Raw genomic sequence first — 19,697 nt, forward strand, 5'->3', positions numbered from 1 at the left:
CCGAGGCTTCCTGGACACCGTGCTGCCGGGCTCCTGGAGGGAGAGCGGAAGTGATTAGTTTCTTAATTTTTGCGAAACAGCGGTGAAGTGAAAACCGCGGAAGCAAAGCCCCCCCTCCTTTGAGATCGAGTCTGGAAGTGGAGGCTCGGGCTGGGACTCCGGAAGGCAGGACTCCGTCTCTGCTCCTCAACCTGGTGTCTGACACTGGGTGACTAGAATGGAAAAGCAGTTGGTTTCTATTGTCAATATCCTGTTCTACAGAGAGTGCCGAATACAGACCTTCGACTTTTGTATCCCGTTTTTTTAAAATAATAGACCTCTGAATTAGAAGATTTAGAGGCTAAAAACGATTCTGACTTCACTTTCCCCCACTTCAAAAACAATGAGCTTTGAAAAAGGAGTAGGGGGTACTTTACGAAACCCCAGGACAAACAGTTCTGGCAAGGAACGCGCCTTGTCTTCATTCCAGTAAAGTGCGGTGCAGCTGGAACCCCAAACGTCAGTCTCCCAGGGGAGAAAAGGGGAAGACGGGGGCGGGCCTGGAAGCCTTGATTTGGGGCCAGTGAAGTCCGTATGAATAGAAACACAGCAATCCAGTCATCTGGCTTTGCGAGCAATAAAAGCTTGCCTGGGTGTGACCATGCTGTTTAGATTAAAGGAAGTTTTGGGAATTTGTGTTTTGTTAAAAGATTTTTATCTTAATACAAAAAACTTGACCCCTGCCTTCCTTAAATTGTGAGGTGAAACACTGGAATACGGATTTGTTCTGCCCCGCACTGAGCACATTACAGGATCTTGATAGATTGCTTCTGATAAGAGGGAGGAAGTCAGGCCAAGTGTAGGCTGAGAGGGCCAGGAGTTTGCAAGGAAAGTCAGTATGAAAGGAAACGCGAGGATGTTGGATCCTGGCGGCCCTAGCTAGATAATTACAGACAGTACCAAGTGTGGCCTCATACAGGAAAATGTTTTGACTTTTACCACTTCCTCAGATTAGTTAGGGAGAAAGTTGTAACCCGTAATGAATGAAAAGAAAAAAAGCAAGCTATCAAAACACTGACAGGTTCTAGGAGTCAATGAGATGACTAATAAAAAGCCACTGATGAAATAAACTTTGACAACGCTGGCTGTGGCTGAGGGCTTACACTGCCGCTGGCTGTTTCAAACACAGTATCCATGTGTTGATGTATGTTTTACCTCCCCAATATTTCTGACTTTAAAAAAATGGTCTAGTTTTGCTTACATAAATTACAAATTCTTCATGCAAAGCTATAATATGCAACCATTTGTTAAAGTGAAACAGATTAACATGTATTTATATGTACATATATCTAGGGCGAGTGGCATAAAATGTTTACTACTAACCTATTTGTGAAAAAAATATATAGACATCCATATATTTCTGTATGTTTGGAAAATTCTGGAAAAGAAAGAACAGTAAACAACCCTCCATTATATGTTGATCTGCTCCCTTTCAGTGGTTGTATATTAACGTGGCAAATTTTGCAAGCAACTGTAGTACATAGAAGGAAATTAACATGATATTTTAGGATTCAACTCTTTGTATAGTTACTTGTTTCACGTTTGCCTTCACCTTAGATTTTAAGTTCCCCGAGGGCAGGAGCTCTACTCTGGGGAAAATGCAGTACCTGTTTCATAGAGAATGTGATTTAAATGTCAAATGAACACAGTGGATTGCTGTCTCTGAGAAGTGATGTGTTGTCTTGGGAAACAAAGGTGACTCCCAGTATCTGTGTAACACCTGTTTTTCCAGCAGGATCTGTGCTGGTTCTCCCTCTCAACTTCTGGTTCAGAAGATGGTGGCTAAAGATGGCCTAAATTACAGGTGCAGTAACTACAAATAGAAAGCTCATCTGAGGGTTTGGCCCACGCTGAGTTGACCTGGACCCAGACTTGGCAATTAAAGCGTGTACACTTATTAGGCCTGGAACCCTAGCAACAGGGATTAGGGGCCCAGGACTCCGCGAGTCTAGTCCCTACTCCGCAGCTAAGTATTTTTGTGGCCTTAGACAAATAATGATTTACAGCAGACCCATGAAATTCATGGGTACCCCGTTCCTAGAGTACCTGCGAATTGTAAAAAGCTATGAATTTTAGGTACGGTCAGGAAAATCGCTAGAAATGCCTATTTTCATAGTTTAAACCCTAAACATGCTATGTCTCCCACAATTATGTAATTTAATTTAATGAAGTGTTGTAGTAGTAAAGCCTTAGAAAGTGCAGGGCATTTTGGCAACATCTTAGGGTTCTTAGGGCTTTAAGAACAAAACCAAGAACCCTTAAGACAGCTACATGCAGTACAGCAACTTGTTAGGATGCAGAAATGCTGGTGCATCTGCCCAATATATGGCAGTAGCCAATCAGCAGCAGGGAGAACTAAACAATGCTCTCAGATTGGCTATTTGCAAACCTCCCACCGAAGAAACAATTGTATTGTAGAGGATATTTGCAGTTTCCACGAAATCGGGGGAGAGGGGGTTAGAACAATTATTAGTTAGATTCAAAGTTAAAATCCACGAATGACTGAGACCAGGAACTCTGAACAGCAACTCCACAGAGGTATACTGTACCTACTTCCTGATCTATAAAATTAAAAGTTTAAACTAGATGACCTCTAAGGATATTCATAGCTGCAAAATTCTAGTTCTAAAATTTAATGGTGACACTTTTTTTCTCCCAGCTTAGGTAAAAGACACAAGTGCACACGCTATCGTGTCTAGACTCCCCCCAAAACCTCAGGCAGTCATAGGTGTGGCTTTTCATAGGTGGCTGGATCTGGCATGTGTGCTGCTGGGATCAAGAGTGTGTGATTATGAAATTAGTCCACAGATTGCTTTGGCATAGTTCTAGGTAGGACTAAGGGTGCCCACCCCACCCTGGGTGTAAGGGCTATCCACCCTAAGAGTGGCTAGCCTGGATAAGATATAAGGGACAGAAAGAAGGACACTGCTTGTCCCTTGCTGCTTGCTGCCTTCTGCCTTCTGCCTGGTACACACTGTTTATCCTTTGTGATGCCCCTCTGCCATGCCACCCTGCCTTGGAACCAGCCCATTATGAACTAAAACCTTTACGAACTGTGATCCAAATGAACCTTTCATCCTTTCTTTAACTTTTGGTATTGGGTATTTTGTCTCAGCAATAAGAAAAGTAACTAGGACATATATAAACAAAGAGTAATTCATATACAATTAAGATAAAGATTCATTAAAAAATTATATAAAATTTGAGATATATTATTTGTAGTCATAGTAAACTAAAGTACATTTTTCTTTAAAAATAAAATGTTATTTTTATACAAAAATAGTCTAATATGCTTGCAGTAGACATTATGGGGAAGAAAACCTAATTTAAATAAGATGAAATATAGAGGTTATGATTAGAATCCAAGTACTAGCAGAAGCAGAATTGACTCACTGACCCAAAACAGTATGAAAAGATATGATCAGAGAAAAGAAATTCATGAAAAAAAATACCAATGATGCAGCTAATAAAGACAGGAAATGAAATCAACAAGAAAATGTGTATATTGATGTAAAATTTTAGAATATAGTCAAAGTATAAAGATTGACATCAAATCCGAGTGTAATTATTAAAGTGGTGGAAATTTATGTAATTAAATATTCTCTTAGAACTTTAAAAAGTCTTACCCTAGTTAATTATCTTTAGGACCCATACTATTCTTTTTGAACACAGCCAGGAGCAGAAGTAGCACAGGGTTTAAGGAATTTATACCACGGTTTCAGTGCCACCTCAGTGAAACTGGTACACAGAATCAAAAACACTTGCCACTGGCTCTTATATCTTAACTGTTGGACAGAGTCCTTTTTTTTTTTTTAAGAGAAAATTGAAATCCGAAAGGATGGGAACTTGGGAAGCTGTCGAAACCAGAATATTCAAACTCAGGTAAATGCGGGCTTCTCCATGTCCTCGACTTCATCCCCTTAACCACCGACACCACTCTCTCCACCTCATCCTGCACCTCCTCCTCCTCTCTCTCCATGCTCCTCTTCTTCCCCCTCCTCCGCTGCCCCCTCTTCTCCTCCTCCTCTTCCTCCGCCTTTTCACCTTCACAGACATCTGCTGACACGGACCTCCAGGATCACAGCAATAAAACTTACACCTGCCTAATTGTTTTCTGGGCGATCCTGTATTCTCCATCTTTCATTTGAAGAGTTCTAGCAACCAGAGTAAATCGATCTACTTGTGAATGACTACAGGAAGAACAAAGAACTTGTAAAAACACCCCGATGATTTCAAACGTAAACTAGTTCAGGATAGTTTTGAGGAAAATAAACAAAAAAGGACAAGGCATGCATCAAAAACTAGGAAATTTCCCTAACCCTAATAAGCCGTGTTAAAAGATTACAATGGCATATCATTCCTACTTCTCACCATTATATAATTTGTACCATAGAAGTTTATTTGAAAAAGCATCTACCACCATTTCTGAGACATAGTTTGCTTAACTACCCCTTCGGTGTAACTTGTGTGTGGTGCAGCTATGTCACCAGCTAAGGGTCGTCATTTATCAGAGTCGCCCACATCAGTGTATCGTGTCGTTTCCATGAGCATAAACTCAGAAACCAGCCCTGTATTTGAACACTGCACGTGCATGTGAAAGTGGTCAGAAACTAATGCCTTTGATTAGTCCAGGTAAGCCCTGCTGTGAGCAGTTAAAGAAATGCAGCACTCTAGTTTTGAGGCAGGCATGGTGGCGCACACCTATAATTCCAGCACTCGGAGGCTGAAGGAGGAGGATCACTGTGAGTTCGAGACCAGCCTGAGCTACATAGTGAGTTCCAGGTCAGTCTCAACTACATAATGAGACCCTGTCTCAAAAAACAAAACAAAAACAAACAAATAAAAACAAAAATCCTTGTTTTTCTTTGCAGAAACCTCAACAGTTCATCTATCTGTTCTAATCAAGTACTTACAAACCAGAAAAATATCTAGAGTAATCATATCGTGTCATCACACATTATCATGTTCCCTATCTGAAATTTGTAATTTTAAACAGTAACTAAAGTAATTTATACTTTTATAATAGGCAATGGATTGACAGGCTCATTTTATCTCAACCCATACCACTCCAAGAGGCATGAATTATCACTATGTTACACATGCAAATGGGCCTGGAAATACAATGGGGAAAGGACTCAGTACTGTGGGTAGCAGAAATGTTTCACCAAATTTTGAGGGTCAGAGAAGACTACTTTGAACAACCACTCCTAAGCCAAGACCCGAAAGATCCACGTAGGCAGGCAGGCAGCAAGGGCAAGTTTTCCCCCAAAGGGATCAGTATTTATGGAGGCCAGGAAGCAAAGGGGGAACATGGTGCCATCAAGACCCAAAGAGGTGGCTGGATCAAAGAATGGATGGAAAGAGACTGACAAATAGTAATCATACAGTGAAGGCTGTGCATGCTTGAACTCCTATAAAAATTGCCAGACCACACACGGGGTAGTTTCCATTTCTCCTGAACACCCACTAAAGCTACAGCGAGTGGGTTTCTAAAAGGCACGAGTCTGCCAGTACACAGATAATGAAAGAGGAAACAGCAGGGACACAATTCTGAAAGCTGGGAGAATTCTAGCTTGGTAGTAGCTGATTCGTCAGTCCCAAGAAATCTGAACCCTAAACTAGGTACTGGGAAGGCTGAGAAGCAACTTAACTGAATGCTTGTAAGAGGTGCTCAGCACCCTGGCCTTCTCCCCTCACTTCCTGCTCACAGTTAAGACCAGCAGTGCCCTACAGTGAGTCAGTCCCACAGTGGACAGGCCTGACCACACCAATCAAGCTTTCAATTGTTTTAGGTCGCTCTCCTAGATAGGAGCGGATAGCCACGATTTCTAGACAGTTAATAAATTATTGGAGTAAGAAGGACAGAGGCCAAAACAAGCTAATATAGAAAAGCAACCAGAAAGAAAAAAAGACTATAAAAAACTATTATTAATTATAATGTGATCAAAATATATGGTTCATTCTTATTTTTTAAAAATGTATCACAGTAAAAGACACATTGCCAGTAATACTACACACACTTATTGAATACACTTATTTTAGTTGCACTGTCATGCCTGCCTTGCTATTCTGAAGCATTCAAAATACTTATCTTTCATGGTCTTTTTGACGTTGAGGAAGAGATGCAAAATAAGGTGGCGAAGGACATACTAATGTTTGTATGAGCTTTCCTTTCTGTGGAATGGCACTCAGCTGTTGCATTTATTTTGTTTGTTTGTTTGTTTGTTTGTTTGTTTTGATAGAACTCAGGACCTTGCATTGAAAAACACTCAGAAAAAGACCACCTCCAGAACTGCTCCAGAAAGTGACGAGAATAATAGGACAAGGGTCTGAAGTAGACACTTCAGGGGGGTCCGTGGCAGTGTGTTTTTACTGTCATTGTTAAAAATTTAAAGTCATCGCATTTTCCACTATTACCTTGTATCTTCTAAGATTGAAAGATGATGAAAATGAGATATGGTAGTCATTAAGCAAGAACCAACCAGATACTATAAAATCTTCTGGTTTTACTGTAAATTTTGACTACGAAAAAGTAGCAGTCCAAGGGCAAAAAATCAGATATTAAAAATAGCATAGACTAAAACTTCACTTAAAAGTTTACATTAGAAAGTAGACAGAAAATGTCCCAGAAAGCAAAACAAAGAAATAAAGACATGAAAAAGTGAAGAAAACAAAAGATGAGCAAGGTAGCAGGCTAGTCCACAAAGCTCAACATCTGAATAATAAGAGTCTAGAAAGAAAGAAAAGAAAAAGAAAGCAGAAGAGAGGAAATTATGAAAGAAACAATCCAATAATATTTCCTGGAATGAAGGACACGACTTTCCAAATTGAAAAAGCCTATTGATCCCCAAAACACTAGATGAAAATACATCAACACTGAGACACAATATTATGAAACTGCAGAACCCTATGGACAAGAAGGAATATTCCAAAAGTCTTCAAAAATGACAGGATTCTAAAAAAATTAAGTATCAAAATGGCTTTAGACTCTTGACAGCAATGCTAGATTCTAAAAAAAAAAAAAAAATAGCAGAAGGAAAAGATTGACAATGTAGAATTTGATTCCTAGACAAATTATTAATTGAGAGAGTAGGATATATGTGTTTTCAGACAGAAAAGGTCATAACCACAACCTCATGGATCCACATCTTAGGAAACTATGCGAAGACTAATTCAACCAAAAGAAGAAAAGAGAAGATAGCATTCTATACATGGGGTTCTGATGCATGAAAAAGGCAAGACGCTGACAAAGGGAAAACCCAGGACCTCAGCCCTGGAATATGCTGGATCAAGGCTGTTGCCCAGAGGAAGGCCCTAAAGGGAAGTTCATTAAGAAAATGACATTATTTGGCGCACGCCTGTGATCCCAGCACTTGGGAGGCTGAGGCAGGAGGATCACTATGCGTTCGAGACCAGCCTGGGCTACATAGTGAGTTCCAGTTCAACTACATAGTGAGACCCAGTCTCAAAAAAAAAAAAAAAGGAAAGTGACATTATAGAACAACTGCTGTACAAAAGATTTACACCACTAGGTGGGGTGGGGATAATAGGGAATAGATTAAAAAGTATTTGAAAGCTTTTTTTTTTTTTTTTTGTCCGTCTGTCCAGAGGTAAGCATAACTTCCCATTCAGGAATTTACTGAGGTGTCCAAACAGATGACTCAATGCAATGCCAGTGAATATGAATAAAGCATATTTGGTCCTCACGCTAGTCTAGGGTTCCTAGTGGGCAAAGTGCTCAGGCACTGGTGAGAAGCTGAACAAAGGGCTGGGGGCGGGGGTTGGGGATTTTACTGTAGCTAAAGAGAAAGGTCAGCATGATGGGGGATTTCCCCTGGCCTGGCTAGAATCAAGTTTCAAATTCCCATTGGTTCTCAGGAGCTAACAGGTCTTCTTATATTGTTTTCCAGATATGGGAAAGACCGGAAAGCAGAATTGGGGATTAACAGCTACAACAAACACCAAAATTAGAGTCAGGCACCTTTACAAAAACACAAGGGAAGAAAAAAAAAAGGACAGTCAATTTCAGGAAAATAAATTTTGCACAAAAAAGAAAAGTATTTATGGTATAATACTCAGACAATGTACAATGTCCTATCGGTGCAAATTCTGAATACCACAGAATTAAGGTAAGGCTACATTGAGAATTATGGAGGAAATAAGTTGCGTCAGTATTGGAATTCCAAATGGAACAGGTAGGACCATCATAGATACAGAGAGAGAAAGCTAGGTTGGAGATGTAGATTTAGAATTAGCATAGAAATGTCAACTGAAGTAACAAACATGGAGGAGATTGCTCAGGGACTCCAAGAGATATTTTTACCCCCATATTCATGGCAGCATTTTTCACAACAGCTGAAATGTGGACACAACTTGAATATGCATTTATAGATGAGCACATAAGCAAAACGGGACGCATACACACAATGGAATATTATTCATCCTCAAAAAGTAAGAAAATCTCAGCACATACCACAACATGAATAATCCTTGAGAACATCCTGCTAGATGAAATAAATCAGTCAGAAAGAAAGATGAATATTGTACAATTTCACTTACATGATGTATTTAGAGTAATCACTGTGGTGCCTAGAGGTACGGGGAAGGGGCCGTGGGGAGCTGCTTAGTGGGTATAGCATTTCAGTTTTACATGATGAAAAGATTCGCAAAGATGAATGATGGTGACACTTACCTACTGTGTGCCAAACACGTATTCCACATTCTGGGAACTTGAAAGTATGAAAAGCACAGCGCCCATCATCATGGAACTCACTTTAGAGTGCAGGAAACAGGCAGTAAACAAACTTTAAAAATCCATGTGTACTTTTGGTACTTAGTGCAATGAACACTGAGAAAACAGTGAGTAGCTGGAGAGCAGCTACCAAGGAAAGCAATATTTGGTCACAGATCTTTCTAAGATGACATTTCAGCAAAAACCTGAAATAATTTAATATTTGAGCCGTAAGAAGATGTATTAGAAGTTGAAGGAATTGAAGGGCCTCAGTCCTGAGGTAAGAATGAACTCAGCTCAGCAAACCCGGAGGCCTGGGGGAGGACCAGAATGAGGGGGAAACTGCAGGGTATGAAGTCAGCCCGGGAGGCAAGGGCTGCACCATTCAGTTTTACACATGACTTTAGCCACTGCGCTAGGTATGTCAGGAAGCTGCTTCCAGGGCATTCTGAGCATGGCAGGGACACATTCTGACTCCTGCTATATCTTCTGTGACAGAGCCCAGAATGAAGATTCTGTGACCCTCATCCTTTCTTTAATTCTCTGGAGTCGTGTCGTGGTGTGGCTACGGAGCACGTGAAATGGGAGGTACGCTGTAAGTGTAAAATACACACTAGATTTCAAATGTTATGTGAGCAAATGACGGTAATTTATCTCATAAACAATTTTCTATCTTCGCCATATATCGAAATAATATTTAAGATACATTGGGTTAAATGAAATATGCCAATGAATTTCACCTGTTATATTCCCCACTTTAAAAAAATGTGGCTACTATAAATGTTTAAATTATATACATATATATATTTATATATATATTTATATATTGGCTAGCGCTGGTCTGGACAGTTTGCCTTGAAGTTCACCTGAGCTGCTCTCAGCTCTGACTGCTATGTAGACAATTAAAATACCCTGTGTGGGGCTCTTTGAGTCACCTTAAGGAAAGATTATGAAACATTAAGATAAATTATTGATATGACAGCTAAATAATGTACTGGATCTTTAGAGGCCAAAGATAATGTTATTGCCACACTTGTGGTTCGATGTTGTTTTTCCTACAATGGTTTGCACAGTCATTTGCTATGTTTTTCTTCCCACCCACTCCACCTCCTCCCTGAATTCACTTATGGCCCAAACAACATATTTTTTTAATACCTGGCTCAAGTCAAGAATGCAGTTCTTTAGCCAGAGAAACATTTCTGCAAAGCGCCCAGTCTGGTATGGGTGTGAACCTCAGCCTAGCAAAGGTAACATTGCATTTACCTGATTTACTCAAACATGCAAATTCCAAACTTCATCTTTCAAACTTGTATCTACAGTCATAATTACAGGATACTCTTGGTTCTTGTATTTAATTCTAAGTGTGGTCAATTAGAATGTAATGACTTTTTTGGCACATATGGTCTAACAAAGACATTTCTTTGTGAATTTATGTCAATGGGAAGTCTCACAATGTTATAAATTTAGTTGTATTTTTATTTACTTATAAAAGCAATATAGAAATATAATTAAAAGATATTGGAGTTGTTGAAGGTTGATATATAGCTATATTTTACTCTACCCTAACCCATGATTAGCAGTAAGAAAATAGAGGCATCAAATGCAGCCTACTTTTGTTTATTTCCTCCTATTTTTGTTCATTCCTATATCCATCTTCTCCTTTTTCTCCCAATAGGCAGACAGCATCCTACTAGGTCATCTCCATCAGCAAATAAATAGCTGCAGAATCATTTATCCTTAAACAAACAAAGAAACAAATATACACACATGAAATACCTCCCCTAGCTTTTTCTTCTGTTTATTGCTTCTTTATTCCCTTTACAACAAAATATTTCAAGAGTTACAGATAGCTATTTCTACTTCGTCACCACTTAGCCATTTTTTAACATTTAATTCACCTATTCTTTCTAATTTCAATTTAAATTCATCTCATCTTTTCTCAATCTGGTTTTTTTTTGCCAGTACTGGGGATTAAACTTAGGGTCTTGTTCTTATGAGGCAGGCACAGTGCCACTGAGCTACATCCCTGGGATCTCACCTCTTTTAATAATTAATTTTAATAGATAAAAGTTATACACAGATGTGTATATCTTGAGAAATGTATACATGCTCGAAAGACTAAATAGAGGCAATCAAAATATCTATCTCATATACACATCTTTTGTGGTAAGAACACTTACCTGCTGTCATAGTGACTTTTCAAAAATTGTTTGTTGTATTTATTTATTTATTTGCTGGGAATGAAACCCAGGGTTCTTTGCATTGAGGTACATTCCAAACCCTTTTTTAAAAATGTATGTTGAAACAGGGTCTTATTAGGAAGCCCAGGCTGGGCTCAAACTTTAGATGCTCCTTCCTCATCCCTCTCAGGGATACATGCCTGGGTCAAAAGTTTTTTGCCTACTGTAGGTACTTACTCTCACTGTCTAACTGAATTTTACATCTTCTGTCCAGCAATTCCCCGATCCCCCTCCCTCCAGCTCCCAGTAAACGCTATCCTACTTTCTTCTTCCCTGAGCTCAACTTTGTAGATTTCCAAACATCCGTGAGTTCACACAGTATTAGGCTTTCTGTGCCTGACTTATTGCACTTAGCATAATGTCCTCTGGGTTCATTCATGTTGTAGCAAATGACTGTATCTCCTTCTTTATCAAGTGTTACACTGTGTTATGTCACGAAGCGTTTCCCCTGTATTTTCTCCTAGTAATTTTCTTCTAATAGTTTTATTTTCAAACGTAAGTTTAAGTGTTGAAGCCATTGTGAGTTGGTTTTTATTTTGACATAAGTGAGACCAAAGTCTCACCCCGTTTTCCTGCATATGGATATGCAGTTGTCCCAACACTGTCTGTCTGAGGAGCTTATCCTTTCCCCATCCCTTTCATTACTCAACAGTCCAATTAGCTTTTTCTCCCCAGCTAAAGTTGCTCTCATTATGCCAAAGATAAGAAGGAGGAAAAGGAGATGAAAAAGAGAGAGGGAAGAAAGAAGGGAAGGAGCGGAGCTATTAAAATACAAAACTACAACAAATTTAGTTTAAAGATTTCACTGGCTTTGCTTGCAATTCTAGAATTGAGCAACATCTACAAAATGGAATGAATATTTCAATGAGTTTTCTAGAAAATGTTGGCTTTATAGTCAGGAGAAGGCAGAAACAGAGCAAGAAGTGGACTAGTGGGTCACTTTAAAGGTACATTCCTTATAAAGGTTAAAACAGAGAGGACTGCCTTACTGTGCCCACTAAATCTGGTCAATTCGGCCTCCCTTCACACAGTACCCAGAGCAGAAGCTCAGTCCAAACCAGTGAGCTCCCGTAAATCTTAACAGAAAGACAGAAGGAAGGAGACTGGGAGGGAGGAGAGTGTTTTTGCTCTAACCAAAATCTACGTGTCCTTGCTCCCATGTGAAATCCATCACCAAACTGTATCTAGCACGAGAATAAGTCTCCAACCTGCCACTTTCTCTGTTTCCACTGCTGCTGCTTTATCTCAGGCATCACTGTCTCTCACCTGGACTGCACAGTATCTTCCCCAAAACTTCAGCATCTCTGCATAAGCACTAGCTCAGCTCATTTTCGGAGCAGCCAAAGTGCCCTTTAAAACCACAACCAGTTTACATTACTTTCCTGCTTGATGGGCCAAAACTTTTGCGGTGCACTTGGAATAAAACCTGAACCCCAATCATTCCTGCAGCTTCCCATGGTCCAGCAGCTCAGCCCTTGGTCATCTCCGAAACTTCATTGGTGCACGGCCCACCCATATCCTCCTGGAGTCCAGGGCTTTTGTATCTGCTGACATTTCTGCCTGGAGTGGTCCCTCCCACCCACTTGACTAACAGGCTCCTTTGACCCCTCCTTATGGGGCATCTCGCTGACCCTTTCAGACGACCTTGCTTGTTTCCTTCCTGCTATTTATCACGATTTTCTTCCCTTTGATTTTTTTGGGGGGTGGTATTGGGAACTGAACCTAGCCAGTGCCTTTACACTGAGCAGCAACTTGCTAAGGCACTAAGTTGCCCAGGCTGGGCTCCAACTTTCCATCCCCTGCCTCACCCCCCGTACTGGTTCTCTCACGTGGTGTTTGACACAGTTGTGACGACATCTTTTCTTACATGTGCTTTCGCTTGACTCTCAGCTGCTGCCCGCCTTACCTCAGACTAGATGAGAAGATGGGCACACTGGCTGGCTCTAGAAGACATAGCTGTGACCTCTCTTCTCCCTTCCCTTGGACGTTTACCTGTCTGCCTGTGTACCTTGGTCTCAAGTTTCTCAAAAACAAGACGGTGCTAGCTCAGTACTGCCTGTGGCGGGGATGCACATATGAGGTCTGAAGTACGAGGTAACTCGCTGCGACAGCGCATCAAAGCCGTGTCTGCTACAGCCCCATCGGTAAGAGAGCTGACTTCTCTGTCCGGAACTCAAGGACCTTGGAGACCTGGTAGAGAGAAGAGGTTCCTACAGTGACACCTGTGGGCACCCGCCATGAATGTGGTCTGTGTCTTGTCAGTGTTATGGACAGAAGTATTCATTCTTTAAAGCACATGTGATTCCCATTATTTGAAAGGAAAAAAAAAAGGAGTAAAAGAAACTTGCACATATTCTCATTATGATAGATGATTATAAAAATTACCATTTTATGTAATTTACTATTATTTCTTCAAGTATGCAAACTGACAAACAATAAAAAACGGTCACTCTTTCTGTTAAATACAAATTATATGAGGCCCAGCTTCCGGATTAGCTCCCAACAGATCAGTCTAGAAATCAAAATGGAGTTACTCTCACTAAAGTTTTGTTTGAATCACCAAACTGAGGAGCTGATCTTTGAGAAATCAGGACTAGCAACAAAACAGACAAGTTTTGCAAAGTGGCCAGTTTCATTTGACAAGATAATGAAATTTCTCTGCCCTAATTCTTTCAAAAAAAAGCAACCTAAAGTACCTTGGTGTTAACCAATCAGCTATTTTTCTGTCTCCCTGCCCTTGTCTCACAAGAAAAATAACTTTAAAATGACCAACAACGTTTATATTTATTTATTGTTTGTGCTTTCTTCTGTCCTTTTCTTTCTATCTTTTTTTTTTTTAAGTGGGAATCAAACTCAGGACCTTGTGCTTTCAAGGCAGGCACAGTGCCACTGAACTAAATCCCCAGCCCTGTTCTTTTGTTTCTGTAAAACCGAATTCCTCTGCTCAGCTCATTGATTCTATTTTATACTGATTCTATTTTATGGAATTGTTGCTCTCTCCAAGAATCAAAACTAAAGGTCATTAAGATTATCATTTGGGGACATATCTGGATGAGGTAGAGATTTATCTTAGTGAAATATCCATGGCCAAATGACCACCCTCTTTTATTTCTTTGCTCAGCAGAGAGCTCTGAGGATGTCAGGATGGAAAAACTAGTTGCAATAGAAAAACTATCACTGGATCTGTTTTAAAGATGTATTGGCTCTCATGGTTGGTAATGAGATGGCTACCAGAGGTTCTCTCTCCTCACCTTTATGCTACTCAAAGAAAGCATCTCAACTGTAGCACCTGCCAAAACACATTATTTTTTAAATTCTTATATGCTTTCTTTCCTGCCTAGAAGCACAGATATAATCTCTTGGGTTGAATTATGTATTAATTTAAACAAATCAGCTCCTATAGCTAAGAGTATGGGATTGGATTAGATTAGCAACAAGATCTGTGATGGGATTAATCACTAACACCACACCAAGAGTGAGCTAGGAGTGCTCTTCCTGGTAGGAGTACAGAATAGATTCTGAATAGAGGCAGCAGTCCATGTCTGTGTAAACACAAGAGAGACAGCGCTGAATTCCCACGTCTGAAACACTATGTAAATATCCTACATGCAGAATCAATCTTTGAAATTCAGAAACCCTCTATGTCTCCGATCAAATGTCCATATTTGTTCTCTCTCTCTCTCTCTCTCTCTCTCTCTCTCTCTCTCTCTCTCCACAGAATATTTAGACATTGATGCCCCTGTTGCTATTTTATTCAAAAGTTTGAATGGAGTTTTCAGAAGGGCTTAAAGTTTCATAAAACACATACTAAAGTGGGGAAAAGCCCAGTCCACAGGGATGGGATACTAAAGCACTAGGCTGTAGCACTAGGCTTGGGAAAATAAACCAAAAGCAATGATCATCAGTCTTCAAGCAGGGGAAGGAGTGATAAATGAAGTCTTACCAAGAATAAGCAGCTGTGGGTAGCTCCATGGGAAGCCATTTTCAAATACTCTTTCCTAAACTGATCAAAGGAAGCTCTGTGGCCAAGGTGTCAGTCTACTTTCCTTTTCTATCTCCTCCGCACAATCACCTTTCTTTTTATAACTTGGTAATAGAAAGGCAGACTGCATACCTATACCAAACCTACCAGTGCATTGCTTGGATAATAACCCCTGCAAGTCCAGGAAAGGGAGAGTAAATGATTGTAATAGTGAGGTAATTAATCCTCTTGCAAGTCAGGTGGATTCCAAATTTCCTTTCCACCCAAGTGAAAGACACCTAACCAAATCTACAGAGGAGAGATCACTAAAAATCAATCCTCCCGACACAATAAATTTTTGCTGTATAGCTGAAGAAGAATTCAAGGAATTGAGTCCCATTGGTATTAAAAATAAAGCAATCAAAACTTCAACCATTCTCAATGACTTATTTAGTTGAAGGATTTCTCAGAGCCTGTATCTACGAAATCATAGCGCAGACCCGGAATCTTTTTAGAGTTATTCTTGGATACGTGTGCTGGGGTTACTCATCTCAATAAGAAATGAAATTCCAGTATGATTTTAAATTTTATGTTTAGTAATTGTCAATTAGCATTCATAATATATTTATATTGCTTCAAGAAATTCTGTAGAATTTTCAAATAGAACCTTATGGTTACAGGAAATTTTGTATTTTGATTGCAGAGACGTATGTTCCTCATGAAATACTCTAACATATAAAAACATAGTAGGAAATGGAATGGAAATAGAATTTCAAGTACAAAAATGAATAAAAAATAATTTTTCTACTGACAAAGAAGCACTTTTGCATATATTATAAAATATATAATCTGCAGCATGAGAACCATAGTAATATTGCAGTGTATACTGAATATTTCCTAAGAAAGTAGATTTTTAGGTGCTCTTGCCACACACAAAGAAGTAGAGTGGGAAAGTGATGGATGTGCTCTTTTGTTTGATTTACTAATCATGTAAACATAGATAATATAGATAACAAAATATCATGGCATATATTATAAATATGTAAAATAAAAATGAATTTAAAAATTTAGTGGATCACAAATTTGTTATACTATTCAGATTCTATAGTATAGATGTCAAAGATAATTCATATTATAACCTATTGGAAAATATATATCTGTAACATAAAAACACAAACATGCAACTCTTTTGCCTTATGACTAAAAGTTTTAGGCATCAAAATGGAGACTATTGCTTTTAAAAATAGTTTAGGGACAAATGTGTGAAAACTTCTAGCCAATGAAAAGAGAGAATCACGCGCTAGACAAGACACAATCAGGGAAAGACCAGGGTCCTGCAGAGACTAAGTGTGCAATGCAGAGTATGGCAAAAGGCCTGTCCACTCCCAATTGCATTTGTGGCTGTCATTAGAGAGAAGAGCTTCTACCTGGGACTGACTGATGGTACATTGGTAGAGGGAAAGGGGACCTCCAGATGGAGAAAGAAACTATAACAGCACGCCTGCACCCCTTGGGAGGCCGAGAGGATGCTGAGCATGAGGAGAATCTGAGTCAGGCAGGAACGACTATGTATTCTGATTTTGCTGGCCGTCCCCAGTGTGACCACAGATGAGCTGAACTCGGCTCATCTGTATTATGGGCATAATGTGATTTACCACACAGAGTTAAATTTCATAATGGACGTAAAGTGCTTTGCAGAGTCAAGTGCAGAAAATCTAAGTAGGGGTTATTACAATTATCCTGTAGCTGGAGGTCTTGGATCAATTTTTCCTCCTTGAGCTTTATTTTTCTCCCCTGTAACCCAGGAATAATAGCCTCTACCTCCCAGGATTACTGTGAGATTATGCTGATAGTGAACATGAGAGTGTTCATAATAAAAAGAAGGCATTCAATAAATATCAGTTCTTTCCCCACACCGTCCTTCTCTCTCTTCCTATTGATTTGGAAAATTCTATGGTACCCTGATGGGACTTGCTGAAAAGAAGTGTAATTCTAAAGACATATTTATAAAAAAGTATGCTACTTTTATTGTATCCGCCAGGAAAAGGACTAAACCTGAAATGATATTCTTATCTTACTGAGAGGAGACCAGGGTTTGTATTACGAATGACTCTATCTTTGTGAATATGACCTTTTTTGCTTGACTAGCAAATCTCATTAATGAAAAAAGTATTTTCATGAAATTGTAGAAGACAAATATGTTCCTGATCTCTGAACACACAATCAACCCTCTCACAAAGAGAATAATTCCTCCCAAGTGTTTCCTTTTGTGTTAAGAGTGAAAGGAGAAAGCATTATTAATCTATGGGGATAAATGCTGCCAGTCACTATGACTCACACAGTGGGGCAAAGTGTATCCTCTCTTCCCAACTTGTGTACAAAGAACGCACGGTTTAAGGTGAGCCTGGATACTCAGGAGGGAGTTGGAGAACCGAGCTTCACTGAACAGGATGGAACTATTTGTAAGACTATTTATGCCATTTTAATCTGTGGACTAATGGTCATTTGAGTCTTTCTAGAAATAGGCTGCAAGTTGCTGCTTCTTCATGTCATAGAAACCGTGCTATCTTTAAGCTTGTGTGTCTGACTTATTTCACTTAAAATGATCTCAAGGTACACATTAGAAACAACTCAAGTTTCTTTATGGCAGAGAAGTACTCGATTCATGTAAATTCATTTTCTTCATCCATTCCTCTATTGACGGACATTTAGGCTGCTTGCAAGATTTAGTTATTATGAATTGTGCCATTATAAGCATGGGCATGCATGTATCACTGGAGTATAACGTGTTTACCTCTTTCAGGAAGACAGTTCGATGGGGAGGAATAGCTGGGTCAAGTGGAATTTCTAGTTTCCTTATTTTGAGCAATCTGGAGACTGACCTCCACAGTGGTTGTCCTAGTTTACATTTCCACCCATAATGAAGAAGTACTCCTTTTTCCTCTCAGCCTCACCAGCATTTGTTATTATTTCATTTCACGACAGCCATTCTTTCTGAGGTAAGATGGAATCTCAGTGTTGTTTTAAGTTGCATCTCTCTAGTGGTCAGTGATGTTGAGCCTTTTTAAATCATGAATTCATTGGTCATTTGTCCTTCTGTGAAATGTCTACTCATTTCAACTTCACATTTTTGATTGTGTCTTTTATTTGTCTAATTTTGTTACTAATTCTTTTAAAATATGTTTACTAATACTTTTAACAAATTCTTTATATATTCTAGATATGAGTCCTCTATCTGGCAATTTTTTCTCATTCTGTAGGTTGTCTTTGCACCCTGTTGATTTCTTTTGCTGTTTTGTAATTTGATATGATCCCATTTATTGATTCTTGATACAATCTCATGTGCAACTAGAGTTCTGCTCAGAAAGTCCTCCCTGTGCCTGATTTCAAGAGTTTTATCTGTTTTCTCTTTCAACAGGTTACATGTTTCTGTTTTAACATTTAGTTCTTTGATCCATTTTGATTTCAGTTAGTGCATGGTGGAAGATATGAGTCCAGGCTTAACCTTCAACACATGGAAAGCCAGTTCTCCCAGCACCACTTGTTAAAGAGACTTTCTTTCCTTCAGTTATATTTTTGGACTCCTTTACAAAGATCAAATAGTTGATCATGCTTGGGGCTGTTTCTGCATCCTCTGTTCTGTTCCATTTATCCTCATGTCTGTCTTTTTAAAATCTTTATGAAGTTTATCGATACATTTTAGATATACAATACAGCTACATTCATCATTGGGATCTTGTACCTTCACATGACTTATTGTGGTTCTTCTTTTTCACCATTCCCCAGCCATCCTTTCAACCCCCTCTACCCTTCCCTGTTTACAAAGACTTTGTTTCCATGTTGTTCTTTTTCACATATTTTTTCTTTTCCCTTTCTACCTTTCCCCTACCCCTCCCACTTCCTCTACTTGTATCTGTTTTTCTGTCAGTACCTTGCTGTTTTTATCACAACTTGGTAATATAACATCAAGTCTGGGTGTGTGATGCCTCCCACTTGGCTCTATTCTGGGTCTCCATTGGTTCCATATGAAGTTTAGGACTGTTTTTGCCCATTCTGTGAAGAATGTTGATGATAGAGTTTGAATGGGGTTGCATTAAATCTGTGTATCAATTTGGGAGTATGGTCATTTGGCTATTGGTTCTGCCTATAGGAATAGGGAATATCTTTCTATTTTCTGATATCCTTTTCAATTTCCTTTACCAGAGTGCTTTTTATTGCAAAGGTCTTTCAGTTCCTTATTTAGGTTAATCCCTAAGTATTTCATGTTTCTTGGTGTTATTGTGAATGGTATTTAAGAATTTAATGAGTCCTTTTAAAATAAGTGAATAAAGCAAAATTACAAATATAAACAAAGTACAATACCGGATATTAATTTAGATGAGTGAATAAATGAGCTATTCCTTTTCTTCTGAGGACTCTAGGAAATTTACTAGCAATGTTCATACAGACCTGCTCGCTCATTGAGTTCTGGCCTCCATTCCCACCTTGACACTCCTGCAGCTCTGAGTAACTCCCACTTCTCACAGAAGCCTGCAGAAACGAGGACACGTGAAGCTTAAACCTTTTTAGCTGTATGGCAAATTTCTCTGTAGATCCCAAAACTAGGAATATAGAATTAAGTAAATTTAGAGCTGCGGGCATTTACCTTTTTCTTCCTCTCTCATTGAGATTATTGGTACATTTTAGGTACACAGTACAGTTACATTCATTATTGGGATCTTGTACC

The 19,697-nt window shown here is 39.2% G+C and overlaps 1 protein-coding gene across 2 annotated transcripts in view; it reads right to left on the reverse strand.

The window, feature by feature from the left end:
• The window catches only part of LOC117284117, a 116,539-nt gene that overhangs the window by 7,526 nt on the left and 89,316 nt on the right, over positions 1–19,697 (reverse strand). Inside the window, exon 7 of one of the 2 annotated variants that reach the window (XM_033758526.1) lies at positions 98–212. The exons of the other annotated variant lie outside the window; for it this stretch is intronic. The gene's annotated coding sequence lies outside the window, so the exon portion shown is untranslated. Of the gene's footprint in view, positions 1–97; positions 213–19,697 lie in introns of those variants that run through there. 2 annotated transcript variants of the gene reach the window in all.

This window comes from Fukomys damarensis, unplaced genomic scaffold (assembly GCF_012274545.1).
Source record: "Fukomys damarensis isolate Sample0158 unplaced genomic scaffold, DMR_v1.0_HiC HiC_scaffold_4, whole genome shotgun sequence".
In the NCBI taxonomy this organism is placed as follows: Eukaryota; Metazoa; Chordata; class Mammalia; order Rodentia; family Bathyergidae; genus Fukomys; species Fukomys damarensis.